Source organism: Olea europaea, chromosome 10 (assembly GCF_002742605.1).
Source record: "Olea europaea var. sylvestris chromosome 10, O_europaea_v1, whole genome shotgun sequence".
In the NCBI taxonomy this organism is placed as follows: domain Eukaryota; kingdom Viridiplantae; phylum Streptophyta; class Magnoliopsida; order Lamiales; family Oleaceae; genus Olea; species Olea europaea.
The window spans coordinates 26708811-26720479 of NC_036246.1; positions in this window are offsets into that span (position 1 = coordinate 26708811).

An 11669-nucleotide genomic window follows, 5' to 3' on the forward strand; every position below is an offset into this window, starting at 1 on the left:
GTAGGTGGACCCGTCGCATACGATAAGAAGTCGATCTCCACTTTCCTTTCAATGGGGAATTCTCTTTGATAGCTTGAGTGCCCTTGATTGTGGGCCCCTTGAGGTCGTTCATAAGCTGTCGAGGGCCTTCCTATAGATATTTGAAGCCCTTGCTGGCCCTGAACTTGCATAAGGAACTCATGCATAACTGCGTTCTGTGCCGTAATGTTCCTCATGTTAGCAGCCATTTGGGCTACTTCAGCAGTTAATCTTACTACCATTCCATCGCCTTGGCGGCGATGATGGTAAGGTCTCTTGTACATGACATTTGCTCGGAGAACCTCTTCTTCAAAGGTTTCTCTCATTTTCCTCGGATTAACATCCTCGTTGCTTGAACTCATTGACTTTGAGCTCCACTCTAGCGACAAATTTAATCTGGATTTTTCGGTGATGAGCAAGTGAGAAATACTAAAATAGTTTTCCACAGACAGCATCAATCTGTTGACCTCGTAAAATGATTCTTCCACATGGCCAACCTAGAGCTACTCCACGTGTGTTCCTTCCTACGCACTGCACAAACGGTCAGAAGTATATGGCCTAACCCAGTAGACTCTGACGATCAAGTTAGTCGACGATAGACATATTTCAATGGTGATAGGTATCGAAATTTTATGTAAGAGAAAAGTGAATATATATAGCACCGTCAGATGAGTCCATGTGTCCTGTATCTAACAGTGCTCCTTTCAACAGTTTCCCTATAAATACCAGAGAGCCCGACCTTTATACATATATATATATATATAAAGGTCGGGCTCTCTGGTATTTATAGGGAAACTGTTGAAAGAAGCACCGTTAGATACAGGAGACATGGACTCATCTGACGGTGCGAGGCATCTACTCGTAGGCTTCCATCAATCATTTCCTAGGTGGGTGGGCATTAATTTTTCTGACTTGGAATTGACACATGTTGCAAATTTGTCCCATCATTCCTCAAGATATCATGGACATATATTTGACCAAATGATTCATATCTTGAGTTGAGGCACTCCTTCCACCGTAACACGCCTAGATTGATATCACTTTGGATAGTAAAGCTTCGGTTAGTTCGTATTACCTTGGATGGTATCACTTTGGATGGTAATGCTTTAGTTAGTTTGCCTGGCCATGGCTCCAAATCGACTTAACGTGCTTAACGTATGCCAAAGTGTATTCTGCTGCGGAGGCGTAACAGGTAAAATAATTTCCAGGAAGTTGTAAGGGAGTAGATGTGCTGTATGCGTCACCATAATCATAATTTTTTCATATTGATCAAGATATCTTTTTGTCTACGAAATTGTAATAATTTTTCTTGCCAGATTTGAATGCAGAAGAGAAGCTAAAGAGGCAAAGTAGTATGCAAGAGATGGCTTGTCGGCAGTTTCTTCCATACTAGTGGATGCCGTCCATAGTTATAAAACCTGATTCGGATCAGTTGGTCGAGCAGGAGAATCGGTGACCTGGGCCTTTGATTGGGCTGAGTATAACATTTTCATAAAATTGCTATTGACTCGATCAAAATTGAGTTGACCAAGTTAACCAGGCAATTTTTATATTAACTCGGTCGGTTGACTGGTTTGACCAAGATTTAAAAGTTTGTCTATAAGTTTTTTGCTTTTAAAAGTTTGAACCTTGGACCTCTAAGTAAAGTAAATACCATGTAATAACTAGAGATCAATTATTTCTTATTTTATATTTGCAATAAATATGTATATATAAATCATTTATAGTTTGTTAAAAATATTTTTAAAAAATTATTTTAATTAAAATGAGTTGAATATTTAACAAAATAATATATAAATAATTAATGACAGATAATTTAAATTTTTTTATTTTATCTAAAAGAAAAACTTTATACTTTAAAAAATATTTTATAATTATTAAGAATTGACCCGACGGTCTAACCATTAACCCACCGGTTCGACTAGTAACCCGAGAACCGGTGCCTTGACTGGGTTGATGGTTAGGTCGAGTTTAATAACTATGATGCCGTCAATGACTAGGCTAAATATACCTAGAATGGCCTCGGATGGAAATCTTGATGGAGATATGGATGTTGGAGAAGCTGATGATGCTCGAAACCATAATGTACGTTCTTACAATGCAGGGGCGGACCCAGACAGTTCGAACTATGGGGTCAAAATGAAATTTTATTCGAACATCGTATCATTAACGAAAATAAAACTATATGCTACTATAATAGGATTTGAGTTTGGGCTTTTGGGCATTGGGCTAGGGAAATTAATTAAGGTGGCTCACTACTTTGGCAAAAAATTTCGTTTTAAGCAAGGAAAAAAAATTTAAAAAACTGTGAGGTTATTTGATTCCACATGACCCCATGTGGGTTCGCCAGGGTTGCAATGTGCTTCATTTGAGCAGCATCTCACCATCTTTTGACTTTCAATTGCGGTAATTTGTTAAGCTTTGCACATCATCATCATACTGTTTGTAAGTATTATGCCCTAGGTTCAATCAACTTTGGATATAAATACTTTTGATATATAATTAATGCAATTTAATGACAAATCTATTATCTAATTAATAGACAATTAAATAAATAGTAGAGTCCGTAGATTCAAATCTTCGTAATTTGTTAATCACAAGGAGTTGCGATTGTGAGATACAAATTACATCTGATTGAATCATAAATCATCCATGGTCGTAAGTAATAACGAGATACGGATATCGTTATTACGGATAGACCATCACGTGTGACATTTCTTACTTATGAAGTAAGTAGCTGATCTCACAAGTTAAAGTGTGGTGACACTTAAATGAACACGTAGATGTTTTGTTATAGAACAAAACATTGGAAACTCGTCGAGAGATTCCACATGGGTAATTATCTGAGTGTCAGTGACTAATCTCTAACGTTCGGTAGTGGAGTTGGTCCTTTGATTTGAGGTCGTTATGGTACCTTATATGAGAACAGTCATACTTTGACGGTGTTGGATGTTGCTCTGCAAATGACCGCTAATACGACATCGTTCGGATACGTCAAGAATCGTATGAAGGTTGTGATTGATCAATAAAGGATTCGTCACTCTTAGATAGTATGAGATTATGATCTGCGTTTCATTCAATTAAGTCGATTGTGAAATCATTGGCCAAGGTGTACTCATAAGTCGAAAAAGAGTTTTCGACTTATATCGACTTAATAGTGGAGTGAAAGATATGATCGATATTCAGGATTGACACAATTTCATATCTCGTAATTGATCAAATCATATAGACGAAGGGATTATAGTTTCACGGTAAACGAACGAGTTTGGTTTTGTCATACCACGTGACATTTTCCGTCACATGTATTGCCCTGACACATTGCTAGATGTCAATTTGGGACGGCGAATGTGAATTGATGATAAATTAAAAAAGGTGTTTTAATTTATCAATTTTGATTAGATCAAAATAATATTTCACGTCGTTAGGTATCGTGATCGGGAACCTAATGGGTCGCACACAAAAGAGAATTGAAAGATTGCAAATTGCCAATTGGTTAATTTAACAATCGTTGAATAAATTAATTAATTGAATTTGTTATTTATATTCTCGAATTAATTAATTGGATTAATTAATTCACGGATCGGATTTAATTAAATGGATTAATTAAATATTGGATCGGACCGGGTCGAACCCGTTTAGGTTTTTATAAATACATGGTTAGGGTTTGAGGTCCATATGGTTTTCATTATTCTTGCTGGCACAAGGGGAAAAACCCTGGTAGCTGCAATCTTATTCTCTGTGTGGATCACCGTTGGAGGTTGGACAATTGGACAGCTATGGGTGGCGAATCAAGATTGCTGGAACGAAAAGAAAAGCAAAATGTTTGCAGAATTCGTCAAAGGTACAATCTTTATCACGAATTCTATCTAAACACAAAAGGATCCTCGGCGGGAATCGAAATAATTTTAATTTTTCGCTGTGCATGTATAAGTAGATTCCCAAAGTGGTATCAGAGCCTACTTTGTGGTTAGAAATTATTTTGCATGTTGGAACAATTAAATGTTAATTGTTTTTTTTTTGTTTTAGCAATTAACGAAATAAATAATTTTTCATATTCAGAATTAGATTTTGAATAGAAATTATTTTTTGGATTGGAATCTGAAAATATAATAATTTTTTTTTTATGGTTGAGGAGCTGTGGTAGCGCGCGGTGGTGCGGCGGCACCACCGCGCTCGAGATAAGGAGTTGCAGCAGCGGCAGCTGTTGTAGATTGAAGCAGCGCGGCGCTGCTTCGGTGCTATGCTCCGGCCGCCACTGCGCCGCCCCCTAAAAACCAAGAAGAAGGAGCGCCGACGAAGGATGAAATCTAGGGTTTACACATTGTTTTTGGGCGTTTTGGAGGAAGGGGCCTAGTTTACAATTTTTGAAATTGCAGGCCCCCGCCTGCAAATATGGTATTAGGGATCAAATTATTAATTTTTAATTGAGGGTCATTTTGGCAATACTTCATATTAAGGACCCCTGCTTGCAATTAAATGAGAAGGGTAACTTTGCAATTTTTAATTGGAGAACTTGTCACGCAATTAAGTTAATTGAAGGACCACATTTTAATTTTAAACTTGGGTCAATTTGCAAATTTCAAAATGGGTTTTGAATTTAAATTTTAAATGGGTTTTAAAATTATATTTTTAATTGGGTTTGACCCATGTTTTTATTTTGACCCAAATTAAAATTTTATTTAAAATCGACAACTTTTATATTTTCGTTAAAATATGATTTTAACTTAAATATCAAACTTGATCCTATATTGAATCTTATTTTATTTAGGAATGTTATCCTAAATTAAAATATTGATTCAATTTAAATTAGAGTTTGACTCTAATTTAATACTTAATTAAAATTTGATTTTAATTAATTTTTCACGTAAATACGTTATTGAATTTAGAATTGGATTATAATTTGAAATTTAATTAAAATTTGATTTCAATTAAATTGTCTCGCCCTAAATTTCTTCTTGGAATTAGAGTTGGACTCTAATTTGGTATTTAATTGAAATATGATTTTGATTAAATAAATTCGCCCTTAGTTATTGGAATTAGAGCTAGACTCCAATTTTGTTATTTAATTAAAATTTGATTTTAATTAAATTTCACCGCCTTAAATTTTGAAATTAGAGTTTGACTCTAATTTGATATTTAATTAAAATTTGATTTTAATTAAATATGCCCGCTAATTAAATAATTGGGTAATATGATTAATTAATTATTTAATTGTTCCCATCCTTTTGTCTAAAAGAGTTTAGACGATTTAATTGCTAGAAACTTGAAACTTATTTGCATATAATATTTGATATTATATAGGTATACATTTATGTGATGAATGTATTATTAGTGGACGATTATGGACTCGATCATATGGATGTGTTGAATGGTTAATTTTTATTTTTGTTGTTTTCTGGGCCTGCGAGCCCGTTATTATTTTGGGCCTGCGAGCTCTTGATCATTTTGGACATGTGAGTCCGTTATTGGTATTATTGCTGTGGGCCTACGAGTCCAATTTCATTTAGGCCTGCGTGCCAACTAGTATAGGATACAAGTTGTAATTGAACTAATTGAAGAAACAAGAAGAGGAGGAGACCATGGAGATGGCGCATTGATATTGATCAGTGTAATACCCCCTAGGAATTGACCAACTAGTCTTCCTTATGGTTTGGGAAGACTAGATAGTAAAAGTCCATTATCGTCCGCACTATTATATTATGTTATATATATTTATTTGCATGGTAGATGTATATTAAAATATATATTACTGTTACAATAAGACATTTGAATGCAAAATCCCTCCATAAAATATTAAGTCACATTTGTCATTATAGTGAAAAATCAGAGTCCCAAATCGTCTCAACTTGTTGAGTACACTCAAGACTGGTCCATTAGGGATATATTTGACACTATGAAATATTTGATATTTCTGAATGACGGGTTTGACTTAACTAAAATTTATCTTTTGTTGAGTACACTCAAGAAAATAAATTTTAGAGGCATGTTAAGCTAATACATAAGATGTGTGAAAACAAAGAGTTGTCAGCTTAATGATCTGGGAGTTGTATGGAGATACAATTGATAATAGTATCTACCCAAATGTTATATTAAGGCTTATTAAGTATACTCAAGGTCTTAATATAACAGATGAGATCACAGCCCACTGGGAGTCGAGTATGGACTCCATAAATTTATGTGAGAGGGTCATAAATTTGAATTAAACAGTGGAAACATAATTAATTTAATAAAAGTCAATGTTAAATTAATTGATAAATTTTATATATTATTCTTTTTCTTTTCGTTATTCATATTTATTGAATCGTGAGTAACCATATGTTTTGAATGGCATACTGGATGCTAACAACCAAATTAAATCTTTTGATTGACACTGCAATATGAGAATTGTTCTCAAGCATGAGAAAGTTGGTTGTCCTTAAATAGCCATTTTTCAGAGACACCTGGTGATGACTCGATTAAGGAAGAGGTGGCTGCTGTAATAAATACAGTGATGAAAAAGTATTGCACACATGTGATGCTTGCAACTATGTTGCTGAGTTACAAAAGCGACTTGAGAGTATAGATGTTAACACATAATTCTTCATTACAAAGAGTTGTATGATAATAATCGTGTGTGGAAGGATATGAGACTTCCAAACAACTATACCGGTGCAAAATGACAGAGTAATCTTCAATCGATACTTAGACACTAAAGATGACTGACGTTGAGAAATGTCTCAATTGAGTTCAATCATAAACCATGAGCTAAGTAGTGACTTGGTTCTGCAATCTCTGTCAGAGAAAGCTATTCATAACTAATTATGAATTTAACATGAATGAGTTTGAATGCACAATTATTGAGTTACTTAACATGCTTAAGACTGTTAAGCCCAACATCGAAGTTAGTAGTAAGCAAGTCATTGATTCCTTTAAAGATATTAAGAGGAAGTCTAAAGGGGCTTTGTGAAAGCATCCAATATGGTTAAGACCGTCAAAGCGAAGGACAATACCAAATCTAATGACCCTTGGTTTCATTATAGAATGAAAGGTCATTGGAAGGAATATTGCGTGACTTACGTCTACTTCACGAGTTTTTTAGGTATTTGATACCAGATATAAATCCCATATTTATACAAATATGGAGAAACTAAAAGGAATTAGATCACTGCGAAAGGGAGAAGTTGACATACACGTTGAAGATGAGCAAATGTTGCTGCATTGCCTGTATGAATATACTTCTTGACATTGCCTTTTGGTTTAGTATTGGAATTAAAGAAACGTCGCTTTATACCAATCATAGCTGGAACATTAAAATGAATGTCATGTTCCGACATGAACTATTTTAATGTTAAGGACAATAATTGTTCTTGTTTATTTTGATAAAGATCCTAATGGCTATGGTAAATTACAAAACGACGTTTATATTCTTTAATACTAAGGATTCTATAATGAGTATAGAAATTATAAGGCATAAACGCGATAATCTAATAATTACCTAAATTTGGCATGGTAGACTTTGTCATATAGATTAAAAGCAATTCCAAAGTTACATAAAGATGTATACTTGAGATTAATTAATTTTGACAAGTACAAATTATGCATGTCTGACACAATGACCAAATTTTCTTTTACTTGAAAGGAAGAAAGGTCAGCATAATTACTGGTCTAATGCATAGTGATGCATATGGACTTGTATCAATTAATGTCAGGTAATGTTTCTTGCATTTCATAAATGATCATGTACACTTGATGAAAACTCAAACATGGAACTCTTGAAAAGTTCAAGGGATTCAAACTAGAAGTAGAGAAACAAATAGGTAAAGACACCCTCACATTAAGATTCGATCAAATGAGAGTATTTTAAAGATAAAATCTAGATTATTTAAGAGAGAATGAGATTCTCTTGCAGTGGACTCCTCCACATACACTGTAGCATAGTGGTGTATCTAAAAGGAAGAATCGTTAACTATTCGATATAATGCGATAAATAACAAACCATGCAAATTTTCCAAAAATTATTTTGGGGTCATGTATTGATTGCAGTGTGCGACACACTAAATCATGTCCCATCTAAATTGGTTAACAGACTCCATACGAGTTATGGAAAGGTAATAGTCCCAATTTATCTTATATGAAAGCTTGGGGCCATGACGCTTATTTGAAGCGCCTTGAATCGAATAAGTTTGACGCTAAATCTGATAAATACGTATTTGTGGGGATATTCAAAGCAGACATTTGAATATTAATTCTATTATCATGAAGAAAGTCTTCATCTCACGACATATCGTCTTTTTAGAGAAAATGTTTACTCTAGGAGAGGACAGTGCGAATAAAATAGAATTTGAAAGAGTTCAAGAGTCCGCAGATATAGTTAACCAAGTAGATAAATCCGAGTTTGATCCCATATCTGATATGGGACATACTTTGGATCAGGAAGTAAAGACTCCTGAGGACACGACAGCTCTATGTGAATCTAGTAGAATCCATCGACCTTTAAGAAGGTGTGAATCCATGATCATTAATCTGGTATTAGTGATCCAGGATAATGAACCTACTAGTTGCAACAAAATAAAGTCAAGTGTTGACTTAAAAGAGATAGCAAGAGGCCATGATACTCGATATGAACTCAGCGGATGTGAACAAGGTTTGGACCGTGGTCGAGCCTCCTGATGGAATAAAACTTATAAGGTTTTGTAAATAGTTTATGAGGGAAGGTCGATGTGGATGTGAATATCCATATATACAAAGCAAGGCTAGAAGCAAATGTTAAGTGTTGACCTTGGTGAAACCTTTCTCCAGTGGCCTTGCTGAAGTCCATTCGGGGTGTTATTTGCAACAGTTGCATATCGTAACTAAAGATTAAAATAAGTCTCTATGGAACTGAAATCTTCGATTTGATGGAAAAAGTCAAAGTGTTTGATTTTATCAAATTTGAAGACGAATTGTGTGTTTACAAGAAGATAGTGGGAGTATTGTCGTATTCCTAATATTATAGAAAACGACATCCCTATGTTTCAAATCGTTAAAATAATGGTTGTTAAAGGATTTATTCATGAACGATATGAGATAAGCAACTTGATCTATAGAGGTAGATCTAGAAGATTGCTTAACTTATCCCAATTTCATAGATGAAATCTTCTCAAGATTTCATATGAAAAAACTGGTTTACTTTTAAGCGGTATGTTGGAAAGGTTCCAAACGTGAAACAACCGTTGATTCAATAGTAGAAACCTAATACATGATTACTTCAGAAGTAGCAAAGAGTTGCAACCTGGATCATGATGTTCATAAATGAACTTGGAGTAGTTTCTGATATTGTTGATCATACCATTGTATTGTGACAACAATAGAGCCATTGCGAAAGCAATAGAACTAAGGCCTCATCAATGATCCAAACATGTATTAAGGCGGTATAATCTCATCAAAGAGATAATACATAGAAATGACTTAAAGAGAAGAACAAATTTCCACATTTAATAATATTGTAGATCCACTGACAAAGAGTTGTCGTAGCATAAACATGATCGTCATGTAGACTTATGATATTGGATATATAAGTGAGTGAATCTAGTGCAAGTGGGAGTTTGTAAGTATTATGCCCTAGGTCCAATCAACTTTGGACATAAATACTTTTGATATATAATTAATGCAATTTAATGACAGATCTATTATTTAATTAATAGACAATTAAATAAATAATAGAGTCTTTAGATTCAAATCTTCGTAATTTGTTAATCACAAGGAGTTGTGATTGTGAGATACAAATTATATCTGATTGAATCTTAAATCATCCATAGTCGTAAGTAATAACGAGATACGGATATTATTATTACGGATAGACCATCACGTGTGACATTTCTTACTTATGAAGTAAGTAGCTGATTTCACAAGTTAACATGTGGTGACACTTAAATGAACACGTGGATGTTTTGTCATAGAACAAAACATTGGAGACCCTTCGAGAGATTCCACATGGATAACTATCTGAGTGTCAGTGGTTAATCTCTAACGTTCGGTATTGAAGTTGGTCCTTTGACTTGAGGTCGTCATGGTATCTTATACGAGGACAGTCATACTTTGGCGGTGTTGGATGTTGCTCTGCAAAGGGCCGCTAATACGACATCGTTCGGGTACGTCAAGAATCGTATGAAGGTTGTGATTGATCAATAAAGGATTCGTCACTCTTAGATAGTAGGAGATTATGATCTGCGTTTCATTCAATTAAATCGATGGTGAAATTCTTGGCCAAGGTGTACTCATAAGTCGAAAAAGAGTTTTCGACTTATATTGACTTAATAGTGGAGTGAAAGATATGATCGATATTCGGGATTGACACAATTTCATATCTCGTAGTTGATCGGATCATATAGACGAAAGGATTATAGTTTCACGGTAAACAAACGAGTTTGATTTTATCATACCACGTGACATTAGGGATGTCAATTAGGCCGAGCTCGGCTCGTGGGCTGCTCAGGCTCGTCAAATGACGAGCCCGAGCTCCAGCCAAGCGGGGGGTCGCGTCCAACGAGCCGAGCCCACTCGGCTCGTCGAGCTCGACGGCCCACGAGCCGAACCCACGAGCTGGCTCGTCCAAAAAAGTGTAAAAAATTAAAATTTTATTAATAAAATTTGAAAATTTTGCAAAAAAAATAAAAATAAAAATTCACGAGCTCGCGAGCCGCTTGTGGGCTCGGCTTGGCCCCCGAGCTCGTGGCTCGTGAGTACACGAGCTCGTGGGCCGAGCCGAGCTCGCCCACAAGCAACGAGCCGAGCTCGAGCCGAGTTCGTGGGTTAACGAGCAGAGTCGAGCCCTACGTGACATTTCTCGTCACATGTATTGCCCTGACACATTGCTAGATGTCAATTTGGGACGGCGAATGTGAATTGATGATAAATTAAAAAGGGTGTTTTAATTTATCAATTTTGATTAGATCAAAATAATATTTCACGTCGTTAGATATCGTGATCGGGAACCTAATGGGTCGCACACAAAAGAGAATTGGAAGATTGCAAATTGCAAATTGCCAATTGGTTAATTTAACAATCGTTGGATAAATTAATTAATTGGATTTGTTATTTATATTTTCGAATTAATTAGTTGGATTAATTAATTCACGTACCGGGTTTAATTAAATGGATTAATTAAATATTGGACCAAACCGGGCTGAGCCCGTTTAGGTTTTTATAAATACATGGTTAGGGTTTGAGATCCATATGATTTTCATTATTCTTGCTGGCACTAGATGAAAAACCCTGGTAGCTGCAATCTTATTCTCTGTGTTGATCACCGTTGGAGGCTGGACAATTGGATAATTGTGGGTGGCGAATCAAGATTGTTGGAACGAAAAGAAAAGCAAAAGGTTGTCAAAATTCGTCAAAGGTACAATCTTTATCACGATTTCTATCTAAACACAAAGGAATCCTCGATGGGAATCGAAATAATTTTAATTTTTTGCTGTGCATGTATAAGTAGATTCCCAACACATACTTCATGAAGTTGCCTCCATATTTTCTAATACATTTTGAACTCCTTTCTGTTATTGGAAATAACCAATAATATTTGTCTTGCTTTGGGGGGTTTTAGCTAATTTTAACAAGGTTTGTGGATATTTGCAAGTCTTCCAGTTCTTGAAATGATAACAGGTCAGGGCTGACGTGCATATTGGGAAAGC